The sequence below is a fragment of the Sceloporus occidentalis genome, unplaced genomic scaffold (assembly GCF_023333645.1).
Source record: "Sceloporus occidentalis isolate IW3139 unplaced genomic scaffold, rSceOcc1.0.p SCAF_2, whole genome shotgun sequence".
Classification (NCBI taxonomy): domain Eukaryota; kingdom Metazoa; phylum Chordata; class Lepidosauria; order Squamata; family Phrynosomatidae; genus Sceloporus; species Sceloporus occidentalis.
Genome location: NW_028316982.1, coordinates 179979801 through 180003406, shown reverse-complemented (window position 1 = coordinate 180003406; position 23606 = coordinate 179979801). Strand labels below are relative to the sequence as shown.

The window sequence follows — 23606 nt, the reverse complement described above, 5'->3', positions numbered from 1 at the left end:
TCAAATGAATGGGTCTTGAGCATAGACTCAATTTGCCTCATGTGGGGGGGGGGGTGTTTGGAATGGATCCCCTGTGTAAGGTGAGGGTGGACTGTATTGAGCCTTCCCCATCCTCTTCCTTCACCATGCATGCTTTCTTCACACCAGGGTTGGGAATTTGCTAATTAAACTCCTAGCAGCCCTAACCAGCATAGCATATCGATATGCTGTACATTTAGTTCCACAATATCTGGAAGATTGCACACAATGCCCCCTCCATTGTATTTTTTTCAAATCTTTGCTTTTGTGTTTAAAGCAGAACTTAACCTATTTTATTGGTTTATATTTGCATGTGAATATTCCATAGAATGTCAGGAATGCAAGTCAGGACACAGAAGGAAGTATGAAAAGGAAGCATATTTGCATTACCCTTGACATACAGAAGGGCTTAAAATAAATGAAAAGAAACACAATGGGTGTTCTTAGCTGGAATCTGAGGCTGTTTTTTTAAAAGAGGGAAACATATTTAGAATTGCATTGCCATTATTTCTGAAATACACTGCTACTTTTTATAGGCAATGATTAAAAGCTGTCTTCTGTTACTTAGTATTTAATGGACCAATTCAATTAGTATTCTTGAATGGAGCATCAGGGGTGTAAGCAACACTGAAGACAGTTGTCTCATATCTCTTGTAAGTCAGTTTAGTAACTATGAAGAAGCACTACATTCTGGAAACACTCAGTCTGCCTTCATTTGGCATCTAACAAGTCCTTTGATACACACTATTGAGTGAAAAACTATTAATAAAATTAAAGTGTGTGAAATTTAATATACAGTATAGTTATTGTGAGAAAAATATACATATATATTTTATATCTAAGACTGAGGAGAAATGTTTTTATACATCAGAGTCATTAAACCTTAGAACAGTACACATAAAACTGCCTTAATAAATAAGCATATCATATAAAAACTAGATTTCTTACATTTTTTTTGCAAATGACTAAAGCAAAAGTGAATACTTTTTTCTGATTAAAAAAACACCAATCTATTCCACAAAGTCAATAAATTTATCAATTGCATTTGTTTATTTCAGTTTCACCTCATTTACCTTTTTTTTAAAAAAAATATTGTGATGCTTTTAAATTATAGGTCAAATGTTTTGAAACAACCTGTACATTATATTCCTGCTATTCCCATTTGAAAAGTGAAAGAATTATTGTATAGCACTGTGGAACAGTAAAGTTAAAGGACCCATTAATATGCTATGCCTGAGCATACTGTCTGGTGTTATAGCGTTCTGATAGTTCCTGGTTTTTAGGAGATGGCTGACTCCAGCTGACAGCTGCAGTGCAAATGGCATAAGTATCAAAATGAATGCAACCTGTATGTGTGAGATCGTATTATTGTGCTTAGTGTGCATGTGGTGGTGAAAGCTTACTTCTGTGCCTTTGTTGCATTCAAGTAGAAGTTCACTTGCCTTTTTCTGAGGGTTAGGTCTAATGATAATAATAATAATAATAATAATAATAATAATAATAATAATAAATTTTATTTGTATACCGCTTTTCCATAGATCAGAGCGGTTTACAGACCATATAAAAACCATTAAAAACATCTCATAAAAATAGATAAAATCCACTAATACAAATTATACAAAATCTGAACACAATCATTCAACAGGGTAAGGCAGAGAATCGATGGGAACGACAATACACAGCTTCATTTTACAGGGGGGAAGGCTTGACAGAAGAGGAAGGTTTTGACCCTCTTTTTAAATGTTACCAGGGAGGTCACAAGACGGAGCTCCTCGGGGAGACCATTCCAAATTTGTGGGGCCGCCACTGAATAGGCCCTCCGGGATATAGAAACATGTTTGGAAGATGGAATTTCCAACAAGTTTTTCCTGGACGTCCTGAGTGTGCGGGGCGGATTATATGGGGAGATGCGGTCCCTCAAGTAACTCGGGCCCAAGCCATATAGGGCTTTATAGGTAATAACCAACACCTTGTATTGTGCTTGGAAGCGAATAGGCAGCCAGTGGAGATATTTCAAAATAGGTGTTATATGGTCAAACCTGGATGCACCGGCGACCAATCTGGCTGCCATGTTTTGTACTAGCTGAAGCTTCCGGGCTTGGTACAAGGGTAGCCCCATGTAGAGCGCATTACAGAAATCTAGACGAGAGCTTACCAGAGCGTGTACCACAGTTTCAAGGTCCCTTTGGCCCAGGTAGGCTCGCAGTTGGCGTATCAACCGAAGTTGATAGCCTTGTATAGAAGAAAGCCACAAGTCCTCAATGGACTGCTGTGACAGTTTTGCAAGGCACGTTGAGGTGAAGTCACTTAAAACCAGCTGTGAGTACAGTGTAGGGTCTAAATGAAGTAAATCAAAGTTGTAGCTATTGATGTGCAAACTGCCTACACACACACACACACACACACACACAGAGAGAGAGAGAGAGAGAGAGGATCTTCCTCAAAAACCTCACCCCTTTTCAAATACATTGTTTTCCTTCCATTTCCCCTTGAAAATAATGGCAGGAAGTGACATGAAATGTGCAAGAGTACATGTTGGAAAATGCACTTGCCTATCCCTGATTTAGACCCATTTCAGTCCGGCTCCAAGAAGAATGGTTTTGGCATTGAAATGACGTTGGCTGCCCTGATGGCAAAGATGGGGGACTGAAACGTACTAATTCTACTTGATGTCTTGTTGGCTTTTGATACCAGTGAGGATGATAAGCCTCATTTGGTAAGTCTCTGTAGGTTGGGACCTGTAAATACTGAATTTTTCCACTTCTATATTTAGGGCTGGTCTCAGATGAAGGCCGTCTGCTCAGCCCTTGGTAATTGTATGTTGGGCTTCTGCAGAATTCTTTCTTTTCTCTCATACTGTTCAACAACTGTGTGAAACCCTTGGGAGATCTGGGGCAAGATTCTGTGAATATGCTGAAGACATTCAGCTCTACCTTTTCTTTCTGTTAAAATCATATAGAGCTGTGCAGTTGCTTGAACATTGCTTGCTGGCAGTGATGTGTTGGATGATAGTCTATCAACTGAAGTTTTTAGTAGATAGTAGTAGTAGTAGTAGAGCAGCTTGCACTGGATGGGGTTCCAGTTTCTGTGGAGGCGCAAGTAGTTTTGGGTAATTATTGAGTCTAACCTTGTCCTTGAAGAGCCAAGTGGTACACACCCATTGCCATATTGACATGGGTACGTGCATATTGCCATGCACTGACTAATTTGAGCTCCTACATTTTTCCCCATCTATGTGGGCCCCAGAACCAAACCCCCACAGATGAGAAGAGCTGATTGTAGTAGTATGGAGTGGATTCCAGCTCAGGCCAAACCTCAAGAGAGATAACCTCAAAAATATTGCTGTATATAATCATGGTCCTTGTGCATAGAGCTCCTAACCTTTTCCTCCATAGTGCTATTTTCAAAATGGTATATAAAGAGGGGGGAGGGACCCCTTTTTGTGCCATATTTTATAAACTCGGGCAACTTTGAAAAACAGAAATATAAAGCACAAATTATTTTTAAAAATTTTTTAAAAAGTCACTTTGTGTTTAAAATATACATAGAACTGTCAATGAAAATTCCAGTATTGTTCCCTCCAACACCACTGTCATTGACATATTCTAGAAAGTTTTATCTACCAGATTTTTTGTGTCTATTATAAAAACTTGCACTGTTTCTTTTTAAAATATGAAATGGAACAAATACAACTCAGGTACAAAATTGTCTTCCCAGTTTCCACTCTCATATCCTAAGCTCCAACAGATGACGATTTGGCTATTTTAATGACTGTGTCTGTATCTTTGTGTGCTTTTATTGACATTTTGTAATTGTAATGTTTGATTTTATCTGTTGTAATCCCGCCTCGATCCGCAGGGAGAGGCGGGAAATATAAATAAATAAATAAATAAATTATTATTATTATTATTATTGTGCATATGGTATAGTTCAGCAAAGGTGCAAGGGTCTCTTCTGATCATCAAGTGCTAATTTATTATGGTTGTGCATTTTTGCTTTAATATCAAACCTTAAAATGAAAAATCAGGAGGCTTGGGCCTCATTTCCGTTTTCCTAGCCAAATGACCCAGCTGTCATTTTTTTTATGGAGAGCAATCAAATGGCACTCTGCTAAATCAGTTCACATTGAAAGTTTTCAACCAGTGTGGTGTACAAGAGTGGATGCACCATCGGCGTTTGAAGCTCAACATGTCCAAGACGGAGCTTCTTGTCTTTCCTCCTAAGCCCACCCTTCAACACTCCTTTTCTGTCTCTGTGGACAACATTTCTATTCAACCAGTCCAGCAAGCCTGCAGTCTTGGTTTTATCTTTGATTCTTCTCTGTCGTGTATCCCTCAGATCCAGACCACAGCCAAGGCTTGTAGATTCTTTTTATACAACATTGCCAAAATCCGACCATATCTCTCTGCCTCTACTGCCAAGATCCTGGTCCATGCCCTAGTGGTCTCACGACTCGATTACTGCAACGTCCTCCTGGCTGGGCTTCCTCTTTCTCACCTCCGCCCTTTAATTTCTGTCCAGCATTCAGCTGCATGCATTATCACATCCGCCCACCGCTCTGACCATATCTCTCCTGTGTTGGCATCCCTTCACTGGCTCCCCCTCCCTTTCCGCATTCAGTATAAGCTCCTGCTATCGACATTTAAAGCCCTCCATGGGCTGGCCCCTCCTTACTTATCAGACCTTATTTCTTCTCACCTTCCCACTCGGGCCCTCCGTTCTGGTAGTCAAGGTCTGCTGTCCCAGCCCAGGATTTCCTCTGCCCCATCTCGGATTCACCCCTTTTCACTTGCTGCCCCTCACTCCTGGAACCTTCTTCCCCTGCAAACAAGAGCCATATCTTCTTTAACCAGCTTCAAAACGGAGCTGAAGACCATCCTGTTCAGAGAAGCGTTCCCAGGCATTGCATAATTGTCACTTGCTTTTTGTTGTTCTTTTGTTGCCTGTTTTATTGAATCATTTCCTGTATTGCTATGTATTTTATATGTATTATCCTCCTAGAGAGGCCCCTTCCCCACCACCACTCCCTTTGTGTTGTGTCTTTTTAGATTGTAAGCCTGAGGGCAGGGAACCGTCCAATTAAAAAGATTGTATGTACAGCGCTGTGTAAATTTACAGCGCTTTATAAATAAAGGTTAATAATAATAATAATAATGATAATAATAGGTAGAACATGGCTGAATGGAAACACACTTTTGCGTGCACAAGAGTATCTCAGTCAACAAAGCTTCTGACAAAGTTCTGTTTTACTAAGACTTTTTACACACACAACCTTTCTTTTCTTCCTCATCCACTGTCTAGCTGGATTTTTTTTAGCATTGGTTGTGTGTGTGTGTGTGTGTCTGTGTGTGTGTGTGAAGGAGAGCTGGAGAAACAAAGATGTTCAGTACAGCGTCGAAGTAGTCACTCTGCCCCTTTCTTCTTGATCTCATGCGTGCTTCATTTTGACCTCAGCAGAAAGGCCAGGCTCTCGCAGGGAGCTGCTTGACTAGTGAGGCAGAGGCAATGCTCACTCTGAAAAGCATCCATCCCCTTCCTTGCACAGTTTAATGCAAGGTAAGCCACCACATTGGCTGTGTGGACTTGGCTGGATTGGATCTGATTGAGCTGTCCAAAGAGCCAAGAGAACTGGAGGCACTCTGGAACTTCTTTGAAATTCTGGATTAAACCACAGGTTCTGTTAAATTGGATTAATGTCTTAAAACAGCAGATTTGCTATAGATGTGGCCTTATGTCATTTGGACAGATTGCACTGGGTCCAGGGTGAGTCCAGTATATATCCTTAGTATAGACAAGCCCTGCTAGTAAACACTGAAGCGACATTTCCTGCTTTGACCAAGGCTGAACTGATTGTTTTAATTACAGTGGTAATAAAGGTACACACCTGTCTTCTAGTATGTCATCTACTTCTAAATACTGTTATTACCTCTGTCAGATCACAGCTTGAATGCTGATTTGCCACCTCAAACTAGCAGCTTCAACAGTCCACATGACATGCAATAGCCTCCAGTTTTCTAACCAGCAATAAGCATTGTTGTTACTGTATGTCTTCAAGTAATTTCTAACTTATGGCAACCCTGAGGTGACACTATTGCAGGTTTTTTGTGCCAAGATTTGTTGGGGGGGCGGAGGTTTCTGTACCTTTCTCTGGGGATTACAGAATATAAGGGCACCCAGTAAGGACTCCATGGCTGTGTGGGGATTCAAGCCCTGGTCTCCAGAGTCTTGGTCCAGTGCTCAAACCACTACACCACACAGGCATTTATTGCAAAGTGAAGGGCATGAAAGGTGGTAAACAACATAAAGACAAAAATACTACAGGTTACATTTCAGATTTTCCAGTCAAATCTTCCAGTTTTTGTTTTTATTTCTGTTTATTTTACTTTTATTACTTTTATTTCTGTTTTGAATTAATATCAATTATTGTAGAACAAGAGTAGGAGGAAGAGAAGACAGAAGTTTCCTGACACCATTCTCAGGTGCTTCAGATGACATATGTTGGTTATACATTTGCATATATCCATTGTTCACCATAATGAAGTAGTTATCAGTTGTTGATGGGGAAAGGGATAAAGGTGCAGTTTAAGATGGCAACAAAACCAAGCCTGATTTATTTATTTTTTTTAAAAAGGAAACATTCTGAGCATGTAAGGTTTTCTGTTTTGTTTTTTTAAGAATTCATTTCAATCAGAGTAGGGATAAATTTGGAGTTTGCTGGTGCTGAACAAATTCTGAAGCATCATTTTGTTGTAGAGCAGGCTAATACAATTTTTAAAGTAAAAAAAAAATGAAATTAGTAACTGTAGCTATGTAGATGACTGCCCGGCTACCCCTGGGCATAAATTATTTATAAAGAAAGTATGCGGTGGTGAGCAGCATCAGCCCTGCTGGGCTACAGCTTGTCCTTGCCAGCCCAGGCCTGTTTTCTACTGTGCCCATCAGCTGCTGCTCTCTTGGTGAGTTTGGAACTACCAAGTCTATCAGCTCCAGTCCTTGCTGCAGTGCTGCCCTGCACTCACTTCAGCCTCTTAATTAATGACATACTCAAAGCATGAATCTTGATTGAAATGTGTAAAAAAACATCGGGAACCCCTGATAAGATCAAGCTCTTTGGATTTCCTTAGTTCATCTTGAAAATTATAGCACAATTATTTCTTGAGTCTAGAGCTAACAATTTCATATGGAAATACAAATGGGTGACCTGAAGTGAAGTCAGCAAAGAGTATGGTATGGTATGGTATGGTATGGTATGGTATGGTATGGTATGGTATGGTATGGTGTGTGTGTGTGTGTGAGAGAGAGAGAGAGAGAGAGAGAATATGAATGAGAGAGCCAGCATGTTGTTGTGGTTTGAGCATAGGACTTGGAGTCTGGAGATAGGAGTTTAATACCATAGAAACCCACTGGGTGACCTTCGGCAAGTCAAATACTCTCAGCCCCCAAAAACCCCATGATAGGTTCACCTTAGCGTCAGCATTAGCTGGAAATGAGATGAAGGCACACAACACACTCTCTCACTCTCACTCTCTCCCTCTCTCTCTCTGTGTGTGTGTGTGTGTGTGTGTATGAGACGAGAGCCAACATGGTGTAGTGGTTTGAATGTTGATTCTGGAGACCAGGGTTTGATTCCCAGCTCAGCCATGAAACCCACGGGGTAACTTTGGGCAACTCACATACTCTCAGCCTCAGGGGAAGGCAATGGCAAACCTCCTTTGAACAAATCTTGCCAAGAAAACCTTGTGATAGTTCACCTTAGAGTCACCATAACTCAGAAACAACTAGAAGGTACAAAACAACAACAATAATTGTTATCTCAGTACAGCAAAGCTGACTTGTATCTGTAGAGACGTATGATGTACATATGCATCAGATCCAAGACAGAGAGAATTGCTGCCAGTCAATTGAACTGAGTAAAAGTACTCTCTCTGTGTGTGTATGTGCACACACCTTCATGTCACCTGTCAACTTATGGTGACCCCATGAATTTCATAGGGTTTTCTCAGAGAAGGAATACTCAGAGGTAAGTTTACCACTTCCTTCCTCTGAAATATAGCATATGGCACCTGATATTCATTGACAGCCTTCCATGCAAGTACTAACCACAGCTGACTCTGTTTAGCTTCCAAGATCAGGCAGGATCTGTTGCCTTTGGGGCAGGTGATCTCAAACTTTTTACCCTTGTGACCCCCTTTACCTCTACATGTGGATGTCATCTCCCCCCCCCCCAACTCGACATAGTATATTTTATTTGTGGGGGGAGAAGAAGTGGTGGCTCAGGATGGGTTTCACTAGAGGCCATGATCCAGTGAGCTCCCCCGCTCTCTTCCTCCTCCTCCTCCTCTTCCCTGGAGCAGAGGTGACTGCTCCAAGCACACTTCTTGCTTTTCTCTTCCCCTCCAGGACAGGAAAGGTCTGGAAAGAGGAGGAGGAGGAGGAATTAGGGCATCCAAGTCTCGTGCTCCACTAGAGCAAGTCTTGCACCCCTTCCCAAGCATCCTGTCCCACAGTTTGAGAACCACTTCTTTAGGGTGTTGAGGCCCCATGGCTAGGTGGAAACTCAGTGTGGTAAAAGACTTACTATAGTGTGGATATTGGCTATAAACCACAACAGAAACTGAGGAATGGAAAGAAATGTTTAATCACAAAATCACATCCTGTTAGAAATCTGGATAATCTCTCTGTATGAAAACAGATGTGTTGTCTCTTGAGTCTTTTTGTTTTCTAGGCACCTTGAGATGTAAAAAAGGAAACAGATTTATTGGACTCTTTTTATTTCAGCATTTATTGTACACTCCTAATACATCTCAGCCATTCAATATTTCTTGTTTTGCAAGAAATTTTCTGGGTGGCGATTTACCTCTTAGCTAGATAAATATAGTCATTGCTGTAACAAAGACATCATGATGGCCACTTCAGACTTGCTCATACTTGAAAGATGAAAAGACCCGGTTTCCATTTAGACTGGACCACAGGACATAAGCGACACCTCTTAGGATAACCTGAAAGCTGCAGCATGTGTAAAAAGGCAGATGGGGATTTTAGGACTTTGGGTTGAGTGTGTACATTTGTACTTTCTGTCCTCCAAGATGTGTGTAAACAACCCAAAGGGCATACTGACCCCCACTTCAAAGGAAGGGTTAGAAAGACTGAACAGAACAACACTTCTTGGAGGAATGTTCCTCAAGTAATTATTTCTAACTCCAGATTTGCTGCAAATTTGGAGCTTAAATTATGGGGATGAAATAAATTCTTTTTAAAACCGCTTTTTGTTTTTAAAAGCATTTTGTTGTGAATTGCTTTGGCATTTTTTTAAAAAAAATAAACCAAAAAGCTGTGTAGAAATGTCTGGGAGTAAATAACACAAATATTAACAATAAGTAGTAACATAGTTCTATTACATGGCTATGTCCAGACTATTTGAAAGACCATATCTCCCTATACGAACCACCTAGAGCCCTAAAATCCTCAAGAGAAGGCTTTCCTCTTGGTCCCACCACCATCCCAGGTGCGCCTGGTGAGGACACAAGAGAGAGCCTTCTCAGTGGCAGCTCCCATCCTCTGGAACTCCCTTCCACAGGAGGCTAGGCTGGCCCCCTCGCTCCTGGCCTTTTGCTGGCAGACAAAGACATTTTTATTTAAAAAGCCTTTTAAAACCTTGCAGGCTTGGTTTTATTGGAGGATGAGGAGATTGGTTTTAGATTATTATTTATTTTTAACTTTGTATGGTTTAAATTTTATATTTGTCAATTTTTACATTTTTTTTACAATTTTAATTGTATGATTATAATTGTTTTGATATGTTTTATATATGTTGTTAGCCGCCTTGGGTCCCACTTTGGGAGAAAGGCAGGGGGAATAATTAATTAATTAAGTAAGTAAGTAAGTAAACAAACAGATTATTACAGATCTTGGTGGTGAAGAATCTGCCAATTAAACTTTGCCTCTGTACACTTTCTGCTTTGCGCAGAAGTTCTGACAGGAAGGGAGCTTTGCAGCCCAACAAATATAAAAGGCATTTTGGTGATCCAATGCTCTGGATTTCTCCCAACTGCTCTGCAATAGAGACAGCTTAGGAAACCTGCTACTTGAGTGTGACTCAGTAGTTACAGTTCCCATATCGAAATGTCAGTATTTTTTTTTCTGGACAAATCTCAGGAGCCTGTTTAAGGTTAGGAGGGGATGGATAGCAGTTAGATAAGCATGCAAAAAAAAAAAAAAAAAAAAAAAGGTCTGGGAGTGCAAATGGACTTCCCTCTTTGGAGCTGGAGACACTGTTTCCAGCTGCTTTGCAGCCTCTTAAATCCTTGAAAGCTTCCCTAATCCCCTTGTAGGCAGCAGCCTTGACGTGTGAGCCTCCCTCCCTCTCCTTCTGATTGGTGAGGCTATTGCCTGGCCTAATTCAGCCAACTATTGCATCTCTGAGCTGCGATTTGAAATAGGAGCCAGGCGGACAGTTGTTGCCTTGCTTCCTCCCTGACTTGTGCTGGGCTTGCAAAGGACCAAGTGGAGCAACTTGACATTGGCTCAGGCTGCAGCAAGGCAGGAGGGAAAGCGAAAGGACTCCCGAGACAGAAAGTTGCCGGCTTGCTGGGAAGGGGGAACATCCTGGATGGGATCTTGTTTTTCTCCTCAAAGTCTTCTTTGTGTTGCTGGATGGATAATGGGAGTCTAAACATGAGGCAGGTAAGGCACAAGCTGCAAAGCATCTGGTGATCTTCTTAGAAACGATGTTACTATTTGTTCTTCCTAGAAAAAGGAGAAAGGGAAAAAGAGAAAGGAAAAATAAAGAGAATCTGAGAGCTGAGGTGGAAGGCATGAGCTTCATTTCTTTGTTTCCTCTTAGAGCCACCTTTAGAGAGGAGGGAGACTTGTTTCAAACTCTGTTTTCAAGTTGGCATGCTCCCTTGTAGTTGGTGAGAGTCATCTGGGCCAGTAGATTCGGACAAGGGTTTGTCTGTTGATCCTGTTGTGTTTACCTTGGTGGCACCTCCCTTCCCAGCAAGCTTGATGTGTGGCAATACAAAGGAGCGCAACTTGCTGGGGCTTTTGCTGTCTTGTCATCAGTGGCATGGGAAGTTTGTTTTGCTAAACATTCAGGGAAAGTCCATCTAAATGGCACTGGTTTAATATTTCAACGCCTTTCCCTCTTTTGGTAACATTGCCTTTTTGTAAAACAAAGAAAGTGGCCTCTTTAAAAAATGAAGAGCATTATGTAGTCACATCCTGGCAGGTTTAGGAACAGACCAAAAGTAACTGATTGTTTTTATTTGTAACGTTTCTCACAATTGTTCTATAATTAGTATGGACACTTCTTAAAAGACCCTGACAGCTCTCTTCTTCCTCCTCAAAGAATGTTGTCTATACCTTTTTGTGTGGGGAAAGTGCTATTTAATTTTACCAGCATGTCATCAGTTTCCTCTTATTTTTATTTTTATTTCCTTGAATGTGAATGTGATGGCTGTTTCACAATTTTACCTGGATTATCCTCATAGTAGCATAAATGTTGTTATTTTAATTTGTTAGTTAACAATTTTCATCTCCCTGGTTTTTTAAAAAACTTATTATACCATGTTATCTTTGTTTTTGATTTGCTGGCCTTTGTAATAAAGTTATTACTCTATTATAGTGTTACCAGAGACTAGTACAACACCAGACACAAGTATATATATATATATATGTGTGTGTGTGTGTATGTATAAAGATACTGGTGATATATATATATATATATATATATATATATATGTGCAAGAAAAATAAGATTGTGTGGGAGGAATTGTTTGCTAGTAACCCTTCAGTCATGGAAAATAATAAAGAAAGGGGGCGTTGCACCTGCATTGGAAATTGAACCTTTTACATTGATAATCTGGAGAACTTTAACTGTGATCTTATTTCATTTATGAGCAATGAAAGGAAAAGCCCTGCTTGTTGCATACTGGTTTACTGTGATGCCTACGTGTGGAGTTGTTCTGCTATTTAAGACAGCAATTTATCGCTCGCGTGCAATCGGACTATTATCCAAGCAATGATCCTGGGATGATGATCCTAGGATATATTGCCACCAGAGGGAGCTGGTGGTAATAAGCTAAAAGATTGTTTTTAAAATGTCATATGCCCCTCTTTCAAAAGGATATGGTAATTTCGCCTGTGCAAAAAAATAGAATAGTTCTGGTTAAAAGAAAATAGTTTTGCTTTGTTTTTTTAAAAAAAAGCAAATAACATGTGTGCAGAATGTCTGTTTTTTAGAATACAGTAATAGGTGAATAGGCAAAAGTGCAATAAGAAAAGAGAGAGGGAGAAAGAGAGAAGGGGAAGGTTATTAAAAGGCATGGTGAGAAACTGTGAAATCCCTTAGTGGCGGTGTTAATGAGCACAAAACGTGCAGAGCAAATTCAGCAAATAACTTTGCATTGTGTCCTCCCTGTCCTATGCAGCTCTCAGGTTATTTATTTATGCCTGATAATGATTTACCCACCTGAGAAAACTACTAGAAGTGTTTGGTGCAGCTTTCTCATGTACACTTGATGTCTCTCAATGTCATAATAAGTTGCTGGTTTTTGATTCCAGCTCTGATGTTTTTAGCTGTTTTGAATGTGTTTCCATTTACCCGGCCCCATATCTCAAATGGGTGCAATAAGATAGACCTATTTGTGGTCTGAAAAGTTACGCTGGCAAAATAAAATGTCTGATCAGTTCTCTTAATGCACATTGCTGGCACATGTTATAAAAGTTTTGTGTTGCACATGTCTGAGCAGGAGCCTGTTACCTACAGTAAAGAATATGACAGGACAGTTTCAAATGCCAGCTCTTAACAGTGAAGTTAAGGAAACCGATCCAATCAGAGACAGTGTTGCTGAAAGTCAGAGAGCTTAAACTGATTCCTACCTAATGCAATTAAAAGAAGGCTCTGAATCTATGCATATACTTTTAACAGCTTTTTATTTTGCACTGAGAGCTGCCAAATTTACTATTTTTGAAGTCTGAAGTACAGCGAGCAAGTCTCCTTCTATACAAAGGGGCTACTGCTTAGAAAACATTACCAGGGGATCCTAAATGACTTAGAAGTAAATCTTGAGTGATATTCAAAGTATGCCAGAGTCCTTTGATTATAGCCTTGGAACTGAGTTATAATAGTCACATGATGTATTTCCACTCTTAGCCTCCAGTTTGGTGAAACACCCATTTGTCTTTGTGTGCTGAACAAAACTGCATCATACAATTACATCAATGATCCAACATACTTCAGTGGCTAGATTAGTTAGTACTTGTCCTAACAGATATGAGACACTGGAATGTTTCGAATGTCTATTAGAAGTTTGCAGAACCAGCAGTTACTTTGAAAACTGGGGATTAACATGCATTAAAATGAAAGTGTCAAAAGAGCAGATGACAGAATATATTGAAAGCTACCCCTGAATTTAAATTAAAAATATCTTGAGCAAAATGAGACTGGGACAAAACCAGGCTATCTGTTATCTTCCAGCCCATTTTTCATAACAATAACACAACAGTTTGGATTTATTAACTCTCAGGCATAGTGGTGTCACTGTGAAATGCAATTCTATATTGCACAGATAGATGATCTGGATCACTGAAAAATTCCAATCCTGAAAATCAGCACAGAGACATAGATGTGTGCTTGGCAGCTAGCTGAAACAAGAATTAGCCACATGTAATATGCTGCCAATCACAAGGATAAGATGCAACCTTTTCAAAAAGCAGAGGCAAACCAGAAGGTTCTAAGGGACCTAGCTGGTCCAATTATCTGTAGTCTTGATATCCATGCTACTTGGAAAAGCATTAAATATATTTAAATTATGGTTTGGCAGAACAGGGTGATCCACACTTCACAGTCGCACAGAACTATTATTTATTATAGGAATGATTATAAAATTCTAAAACAAAACTGGGCAGACAGCTATAAACAAATACTTGTCTGGCCAACATGACAATAAGAACTGCAGTGGCTGTTTTGAACATTTTAGGTCTACCATGTCATGCAATCTGTAATGTGGTTTTTGCCATACTCAGATGACAGGTTGCTCTTTTCTGCGGTTGAAAGTACATGCAGCATGTATAGTATTAAATGATGCTGCAGTCTTAAAGAAACTTACTAGAGAATAAGTCCTATGAACACTAAAGGGACTACTTCAAAGCAATATGAAGAGAATTGTACTGTCGATTTACCATCTGGGGTTAGAAAGTTTGTTACAGATTTTTAATTATTGATATCAGAAATATTGGATGAGATTATTTATGAAAAAGCATAATAATAATAATAGAAGAAGAAGAGGAAGAAGGGGAAGACATCTTAGACCCCTCCACATTTGCTAAAGATGCTGACAGGAATGCTTTACTTTAAAACTGGAGAGGGCACTGTGGTATCTTCTAAGGCTTCTCAAAAGTATATGCCTTAAATCATGAAGCATTTCTGTACAAGCCAGAGTTACTTTCTTCAAAATTGGGTATTATTTTTTAAAATGAAGATTTCTAATATAAGTTAACAGTATTTTATTATTGAACCTCTCCCAACTGAAATCCTCAGTAACTTTGAATTCAAGTTAAAGGGATCCATATATCTGCTTCTAACCCAGATGGGAGTAAACTGGATTGTTTGGGAAAGTGGAGATATTTAAGAAGGGAACAGTTAAAGAAATACTCTGAAAATTTAAAATAAAAGTGCTTTAGGACATGATACATTTGAAATCTAGCACAGTTTTGTGCATGTCTGTTAGAATGCAGTCTATTAAGTTCAGTGGGAATTGCTGCTAGTGAAGTGTATATAGGATTGTCACCTAAATGCCACTCATGCCAGGACCCAGAGAAATGTTGAGCTTGTGCAAATAGAATACCAAAGTGCTTAACTATCTGGTTAATATCCACAGAGAACAAAATGATCTGTATTAATTCTGGTTTATTACAACCATTATATACTTATAGCAAGCTCCTGTGATTGTAGCTATTTAATTGCATGTTTTATGAAAGAGTGGATAAATATTTGGTGGATGACACATGTGCATAGCCCTACAGTTGTTCGCAATGATTGTATATGCTTTCATTCTTCCTATACTCACTACCGAGACTGTTCTGTTCAGTAATATAACCCTCGTTTTTTAAAAAAGTGGCTTTTCAAAAGAAAAAAGAAAAAGCCTGAAAAATGTGTGACCTCAGCTCTTAGTGAGAATTTTTCCCATCCCTTTGTCCTGTTTTTTTCCTGACTCTGAAAGAAAAATGTACTTTTTGTCTGAGAATGTTGCTGTTGTATTTCATAGATAATAAAGGAGAAGGAAAAAAGTGCATGGAGTCCATAGGCTGAGTGTATCAGTTAATTAGTGGCTGGACATTACCCAGTAGGAAGTCTGGCAAGGTTTTTGTGTGTATGTATGTGTGTGTTGGCTGCTTTCTTTGATCACTTGTGTGGTAAATAGACATGCAGAGTAACTATGGCAACATGTGCTGTAGGTTTGTGGGAACAGGGGAGACTCCATCGCTCAACAAAGGATAGTTTGTTAGAATAGTTGGTTATGATTAAAAAAAGGTGGTAACAATCAGGCTATTTAAAAAAACATAGTTCTGGGAGGAAAATGCACATTTATGTTACCAATTTAAAAGCAAAATATGGCTCTGGAACTACAAAGGATTTGCTGTGGCAAAGCAGAAAGAAGTAACAGTTTGGTGTTTTTTTCAAAAAGGAAGAGGGTGAATGTTGGAGACCTGGATTGAAATCAAATCTAACTAATATGAAAATGGCATAAGCAGAAAAAGCTTCCAAAAATCTTGAAAAGAGAGCTTGTAGGTTTGTATTTGCAAACCCATAAGTACTTCTGTATGTGTTTTCAAAACTTGTGGTCATTTCGAGTTACCTGCCTCTAGAGGTCAGGCTTGAAATTTGTCACTTGAAATTTGTGAAAGATAAAGATGAAAGGAATCAGTAGGCTTGTGTGGGTGTTGTGTGCCTTCAAATTTCCGACATGGCAGACCCTGTCACAGGGTTTTCTTGGTAGAATTGACTTAATGCTTGATCTACTGATATGCTCATCTGTGTCTACTCATTTGTGAAGGTGGGCTTATGGTGGCACTATGAATAATGAGTTTCTTTTACTTTATTTTTGCCTTAATATTCTTGTATAACCTAACAGAATTAAACTGTAGCAGCAGCATAATATTACTCATAAAATTTGTAGACAATTTATTTTGACACATATCCTCCACCCTCCCTCCCCCATCCATAGATTCTGTTAGCAAGTACTGGAATGTTGTCTGTGGGACCCTGTAATTCTACAGTCCCTCTTCTCTTGTTACCAAGGAGGATATTTCTGTTTCTAAATTACAAAATCCTGTCTGATCTTTCTTTATAATTACAATAGGAAGCACAGGAACAGTCTTTCCAGATAGGATTATGTCCCAATTCTGATGTGTTACTTGCATGGACTTTCATATGGATTTACCTGACACAGATTATATATCTGATAGGTAGGCTCTGTCCAGAGCACTCCATCAACCCTGACCAGCATAAGCGACTGGTGGCCTAGTTCAGTATTATCTATGGAGGCTGACATTAATTCTCCAGTGGAACTTTCCAAATCCCGCTAGCTAAGAACTAAGGCCTGGTACAGACCAGCGCTTTACGCCAGCCTGGGGCCAAAAGTAGAGCTTGGTAGAGCAGAGCATCCACACACTCCTGAGCCCTATTGAGCACCACGGGAGCCATCTTGGGGTGCACCATGATGATGTTGCTTATGTGTGGCACACAAATGGTGCTGTGTACAGGGAGCATCATGAGGGTGTGACACAACCTTTATGGTGCTCCTGTAGCACTGGTAAAAGAAGCTCCTTTCGAGGCTTCTTTTCCCGGTGGGTTGGGGGTGTGGTATCTGGTTGCCGCGTCCCCAACCTCACACATTCCGGGGCGGCACAGAGCCACTCCTTTTTGGTTGTCTGTACAGCCCCTTAGGCACTGCTGTTTATCTGTCTATTTAAAGTAGCCATACACACCCCTTTTGGCTGCACAAATGAAGGACTCAGGATGGCTAATAGAAATGGAAAGAATATTTTAGGGCTCAAGGAAAGAGATGGGAGGCGGGCTTCTCAAGTATCCAGAAACCCCTATAAGGAGAATCTTCTTCATGCCTCTTCTCTCTTTCCTAATCTGGGAATATACTTGAGACTTACATGCCCACCCAGCACAATCCTGTCTCATCCGTTTCCTCCCTTCCCCCATGGCTATGTCATGGCTAGCAAGAGGGTGAGTGGGAAAAGACAAGCAATATAGCACAGAAAAGAGGTGGGTCTTGGGATGGGGACTTTCTCCCACTGTGAGATGTCTTTGAAAAATGCACAGACATTCACGCAACAGGGAGACATTTATGCATTCATTCCCTGTGGGAATCAGTAATATAAACAAGTAGATCCCTAATGGCTAATAGCAAATAAAGACACTTTTGGAGTCTTGCCTCCAAAAGGATATGTATGCAATTAAGATTCAGAAGCAAGCCTTGCATTAAAGTGTGGCACACTGGGGCACCTGATAGACGTGCAGAGCTTAAGCAAGTCTAACATGTCCTTCCCTTTGTGGCCCTTCATTAATTTCTTAATTATCCAGTATCCATGCTGTCCACTGATTTTGGAGTGTTGTATGCTCACTCTGGAGCTTTCTGGGCAAGGTGAGTATTGTGTGAGGGTTGAAGACAGAGTGACCAGGAAATTCTTGCAACTCTATCTCATCCACAGCTTCTAGTAGCAGCAGGTTTGCTGTGCTTTTGGTTTGGAGCATCCCATATTTCTAGTGTTGGACACCATGGAGGTTAAGATGCTCTACTCACTTACAAGAAGATGGAGGACATACCAACCTGGTTGCTTGCAGCCCTTTTTCAAATTGCAGCCCTTTGCCAAATTGGCTATCCAGCAGCTGTCAGAGATGGCATAGGCAGGCAGCTCCTTCACACCCCTCCTCAATGTTTTCTCACTTTGATCATGATCAATAACTGAGCCTCACTTCATTTTGTGATGTTTTGGATGCCGGTTGCCAATATTATGGTCACTGTGAGCAAATACGCATATGTATGTGTGTAACTTTCTACTGTAATAAAGTGTGGTCATGTTGATGAGTTGTCCACATGTTGTGATGTGTAGTGGTTTGAGCATTGGACTATGGCCCTGGAGACCACTGTTCATATCCCCACTCAGGCATGGAAAAAACCCTAGGTGATCCTGTGACACTCTCAGCCTCAGAGATGGCAATGGCAAAATCCTTTTGAAGAAACGTGCCAAGAAAACCCCATGATATGGTCTTAGGGTCACCATAAGTCATAAATGGCTTGAAGGGACGCAATAACTACTAAAATGTTGATAAGATTCACATGTGATGTATAGAGAGAGCATGAGCCTTAAGAGGGGAGTGGTGTGGTTGTAGTAGGAGTGAAGGGGCTCAAGAGGGAAAGAGTGTCATTAGAATAAGGGGACATCTTAGGAGAGGGTACAAAGAGGAAGTACAAAGAGGCGTGGAAGAGGAAGGTGGGTACCATAGATTCCCCACTGATATCCTTCTGCCCAAGTGTTAGGAGAATTTAAAACAGCAATAGGGGAAATAAAGGAAATTCATGAGATAAGGCTTGACAATTAAGAAGTAACTATTAACAAGTATGTGTTCTACCTAAATACCAAATGAAAACATTGATTTCAGTTAACGTAGCCTTGCGTTTCTCTGTAAACACATTTTCCATACTCGTAAATTGGATTATTCATGAATTTCTGTTTCTCTGAAGGGCCCACACCGCAAAATACAGGATTTTTTTTTAATTGAGTAATGGTAAAGACAAGCTTTCCAACCCTCAAATAGGGGACACCCCTTATAATAAGGGACACTTGACAACCCTACTGAAGGCCCACAGAAACATGGATTCGGCTTTGGTTGGTGCTGATCTCACAATAACTCATCAAAGGGTTTGCCCTGAAGATAAGAATGATCTCTTTAAAAATTCCAGGGTGTTTCAGCTGCAGCTTACTTGGTAACTGTCATAGGTCATGCAAAGGCCAGACCATTTCTGGATGGAATGTGAATCATGCTCATTAGAAAATTCAGGCTTTTACAAAATCACTTGTTCTGAGATCTGTGTGTGAGAGAGAGAGAAATGGGAAGAGAGGGAGAATAAAGGGATTCCTGACCTTGCCCTAGGCTGTTGATTGTCCTTCAGTTTTGATTCTGCCTTTACTTCTCACCTTGACCATGTAAACAAACTAGAAGTGCAAGGAGTAATTAACCCTTGATATTTCTTATATATCCAGCCTCTCTTCATTTGTATCCTGATTTCTGTTTGCTAATGCCCAAACTTACATAACAATTAATTATTTCAATTAATTACTTGCCTTAAATCATGATGCTATTAAAAAAAATAAACAGCAGAAAATGGCAATCAGTGCAAGTTGAATGCATATCAGAATGAGGCCTGAGCACTTCAGTAGTTTCTCTTTGAGATCTGTATTTGTAGAAGAGCTTGTGTTTCTTACACTTCTGCTGAATAAGCCTGAAGAAGCAGTTCAGCTAAGGATTCTTTGACAATTAAACAGGGTGAAACTGGACTGTAGTTGCATTTTGCCTGATTAATCCAATATGGTGATAAGATACTGAAGGAGAGTGACAACAGTATACATCAGTAACAAGGGACACTAATGCGTGCAGACACCATCTACATTGTAAAATTCTAACTGAAAAAAAGAGGCTTATTACGTTAGATAGGTCAATGTGATTTGACCTAGTTTTGCTTAGCTGCTTAGATATTATGTCAGTATTACTTATGTCACTCTCTTGGATGAACAATTTAACATCCTTTTTGCATTGCAGTCTTCTCCTAATACTTTATATGTTTATATATTCTATTGTGTGATCCTCCAGGCTAAATTTTGCAATTGGAGTATAGGACAAGAAAAGCCCACAAGCTTTCATTTTGAGTCATCTCTTCACTTTAGGGGAAAATAATCTATGTATTACTCCTTTTGTTAAAAAATAACCCCAAGGCTGTATCTCTTTTCTCTTGATTCCATCATAGGATCCCCATTAATATTAAACAGTGGGTACAAGTGGCAAATAGTTTAAATTATGTTCTTATTTGCCTAGTATTTAAATTGAGTCCTCTAAATTGCCAAGAAATTTCATTGCTGCATCATTTATTTATTCCATTGCTTAGTTAGCAAGATGGGTTTTCTTTCAAAGCTCCTGATCATCAGGAGTATAGCACATTGGCACTGGTGCAATAGAATAAGATATAATGTATATACACATGTATAAGCCTAGAAATTTGAGTCAAAAAATTGACTCCAGAAACCTGAGTCGACATCCACAAGTCAATGTAAGTATTATACTGTATTTTAATTCTTATATTAAAAAAGAACTATCCCCTGGTGAAAGGCAAGAGTGTCATCTGTTCTGGAAGCACTCACACCCCCTTTATATTCTCTTATCCATGAAACCTTTAGTATGAACACAAACAGTTATGGCTGCTGGAATTTGGTATGTTTTGTGGCACTGTTTTCCTTTGCTTCATCCTTTGCATGCTTTGTTACATATCCCTAAGTTTTACTCTCAGTTTATCCACGAGTCATATCTAAATCCATAATTTTGACCCCTAAACCTGCCCTCAATTTATACATGAGGTCCACTTATAGTCAAGTATATACAGTAATACAGCAATAATCTTGTCTGTATATACAACAATAATCTTGCATGTCAAATGGATCCAAAATTGGAGTCTAAAAGGAAGCATGTACAAATGTCCTGGAGATAGTAGAAAATCAATAAGAACTACTGAAGTCAAACTAAGCCCTTCTGTGCCTTTTTATACATCAAGTATCCAGTTTTGTTTATAGTTGTGGGGAGATAAGAGGTACGCTAAACTGAGCAGATTCCAGCTAGTCAGTTAGTTTTTACAGCAAAACAGATCAGAGTTAGCAAGTTTTCAATTACATCATCTCAAAGTTAGTCAGGTTGAATCGTGTCAAGGTAAATGATCAGAAGGTAAGTCACTGGCCATGTCAAATTAAGTCTCTGGCATAGTCACATAACATTCCAGTGTGCAGCAACTAGAAAACTGGGTTTCTCTCAGTGATCTCTTCTAGCTGAATACTGAAGCAAAAGTAGGCAACATTTTGCCTTCCAGATATTTTAGATTTCAGTTCCTCGAGGCCCCAGAGCATATAATCAACAAGTTACTGAAGTAATTGTTCTCCAAAGCTTCTGGAGCATCCATGATTCCAACCTTCCCTCCTTTTAAATGTTTTCTGAGAGATCTAATGTGGTGTAGTGGATTGCACATTAGTCTACAACTCTAGAAAACAAAGTTCAATTCCCCACTCAGCCAGGGAAATCCGCTGGGTGACCTTAGACAAGTCCAGCTCCTCCAGTGCAACTCTCGTCAACATCTGCCAAACTTTGACCATAGAATTGAGCTGGAGGAGCTACAAATGCCTAACAGAGTATTGTCTCGAGGAATATCTAGGTCCTTCACAGTGCAACTTTTGATTAAAATTGACCATATAGTTGCGCTAGAGGACCTAGATATTCCCAGAGGGAACATATTAATAAAATATGTGAATAACCAAACCACAAAAGTGAATTCACAAATATGGAGGGATGAGTGTATAGATACCAATTAAAATTTTACGTTTGAAATGCTTAGGTGTAATCTTCCCTAGTAAACTTTAAGAAAAAAAACTGTTTCTCCCAATTTTAAATTGTTAATACTCTAGATACAGCATAAATTACAATAATGGCAGAAATTGAAAATTATCTTGGTGTGGTAGATATGGGAGATGGTTTTATATATGTCAGTTGAAGGGGGTTAGGAGGTATGTCTGCTGTGGAGATAGGTCCATTGGCAGTATGAAAGGAGACAGCCTACTGATGTATAACTTAATTGATGTATAAATTGTGATGTATTTCAACTGTTTCAGACCCCATAACAATGGCCACCAAATAAACACAGCCATTGTTTCCAGGACACAGATTCAACAGAGATCAAGCAAGGGGAAGAGGAATATTATCACTAAAATGAAATGATACTAATGCTTACCATAACTAGTATAATATTGCTAAAGCATTTGAGTGCTTTGATTATAATTCCTGATATTTTTTTTTTAAAAAAAGGGCTTAGTGAAAATGGGGGAAAGCAGTTTCTGAAAAAGGTACGTGAGACTGGATATGGCATAGGATCAGTCAGAAGGTGAAGGGGAGGGATGTGAGAAAGGGATGGAGGAAGGGAAAGAAATCTGGCATATTTCAAGAAAGGAATGGATCAAACCTGTGAATAGGCAAGTACAATCAAAACAAAAAGAACTGGAAACTTGCAGTATTTTGAGGCAGTCTGGTTGAACCCTGATAAGTTTATCGCACCAGTACCTGTAACGTTCCCATAGAGTCCTGGAAACATTCCTTGGAGAAATGATATGGGAATGGGTGTCACTGCATTCAATAATTTATAACGTGATGGTAATGGTATGTGAACACATTTTATCACATTGCATGTACTGTTTTATTGGTACTATAGCTGAGATAGTTCTCAAACAGTCCTTATTTTGCACACATGTACTGTTCTAGCGAGGATTTTAGTACCGCAGAAGTAAGTGACATGTCATTACTCTATGATCTTACAACTTCATGGGTTGGACACCCTGCCTGGCTCACTGGAGCCACCCATAAAGAGAGATAGGCAGAGAGAGGAAGGCAAGACAGAGCCAAAGGGAAGGAGTCGAGGAGGAGGAGGAGGAGGAGGAGGAGGAGGAGGAGGAGGAGGAGGAGGAGAGCCGGCCAGATGACAGCTCTTTTTTGGGGGGAAGCTCACCCGCCCCACTTTTGGAAGGGGCTGATCCAAGTCGCCGAGGTCAGAGGGAGAGAAGGGCTGCAACTTGGAAAGTTTGGAAAGCAGGAGGCCTCAAGGAAACACACACACAGGCAGAGGCATCCCTGCCTGCTACACCTACACACACACACACACATACACACACATGCACAGAGGCATCCCTGCCTGACATACACACACACAGGTATGCCTGCCTGCCTGCCACACATACACATATCTGCTTGCCCCAAGGGCTGCTCCCTTTCCCTGGCTTCTCTCTTGTCTATTAAGTGCTCAGTATACGAGGGGGTTAAAAAATCTCCATCCAAAAACTTGCTATGGAGATGTTTACATCGTGATCATTCTTTTTCTCAGAAAAAAAATATTACATGAATAAAAATATAATTAAATTTTAATACTACGACACCCTCCTCACTTCATACCCGGAAGAACAGTAGAGATTGTAGATGTTCTAGGATGGGAGGGGATGAAATTGTCCTAGCCAATCAGAACACAAGGACGGGTTGAGAATGGGTGGGCTCATTGCAGTGACATCACCTGGAACGGTCTGGAAGCGTTCTCGCCGGCTGAGAACTCTTTTTAACAGTTTTCACTCTGGGACGGGCAAGGGACACTATGAGCACTAAATGGGAACTAAAAGGGAACCCATCCGTGCAATAAAGTACGTTCCGTTCCATTCTCCTTTAGTACCCAGAACATTGCCAGCATGCTGTGCGATAAGCTTATGAGTTTTGAATATAT

General features: G+C 40.0%; 1 protein-coding gene across 4 annotated transcripts in view; it reads left to right on the top strand.

Moving 5' to 3' along the window:
• The window catches only part of MID1 (midline 1), a 256629-nt gene that overhangs the window by 118702 nt on the left and 114321 nt on the right, over window positions 1-23606 (top strand). The window contains exon 1 of one of the 4 annotated variants that reach the window (XM_089511602.1): window positions 10432-10701. The exons of 2 other annotated variants lie outside the window; for them this stretch is intronic. The gene's annotated coding sequence lies outside the window, so the exon portion shown is untranslated. Of the gene's footprint in view, window positions 1-10431; window positions 10702-23606 lie in introns of those variants that run through there. One more of the 4 variants, XM_089511598.1, reaches the window with a different exon arrangement.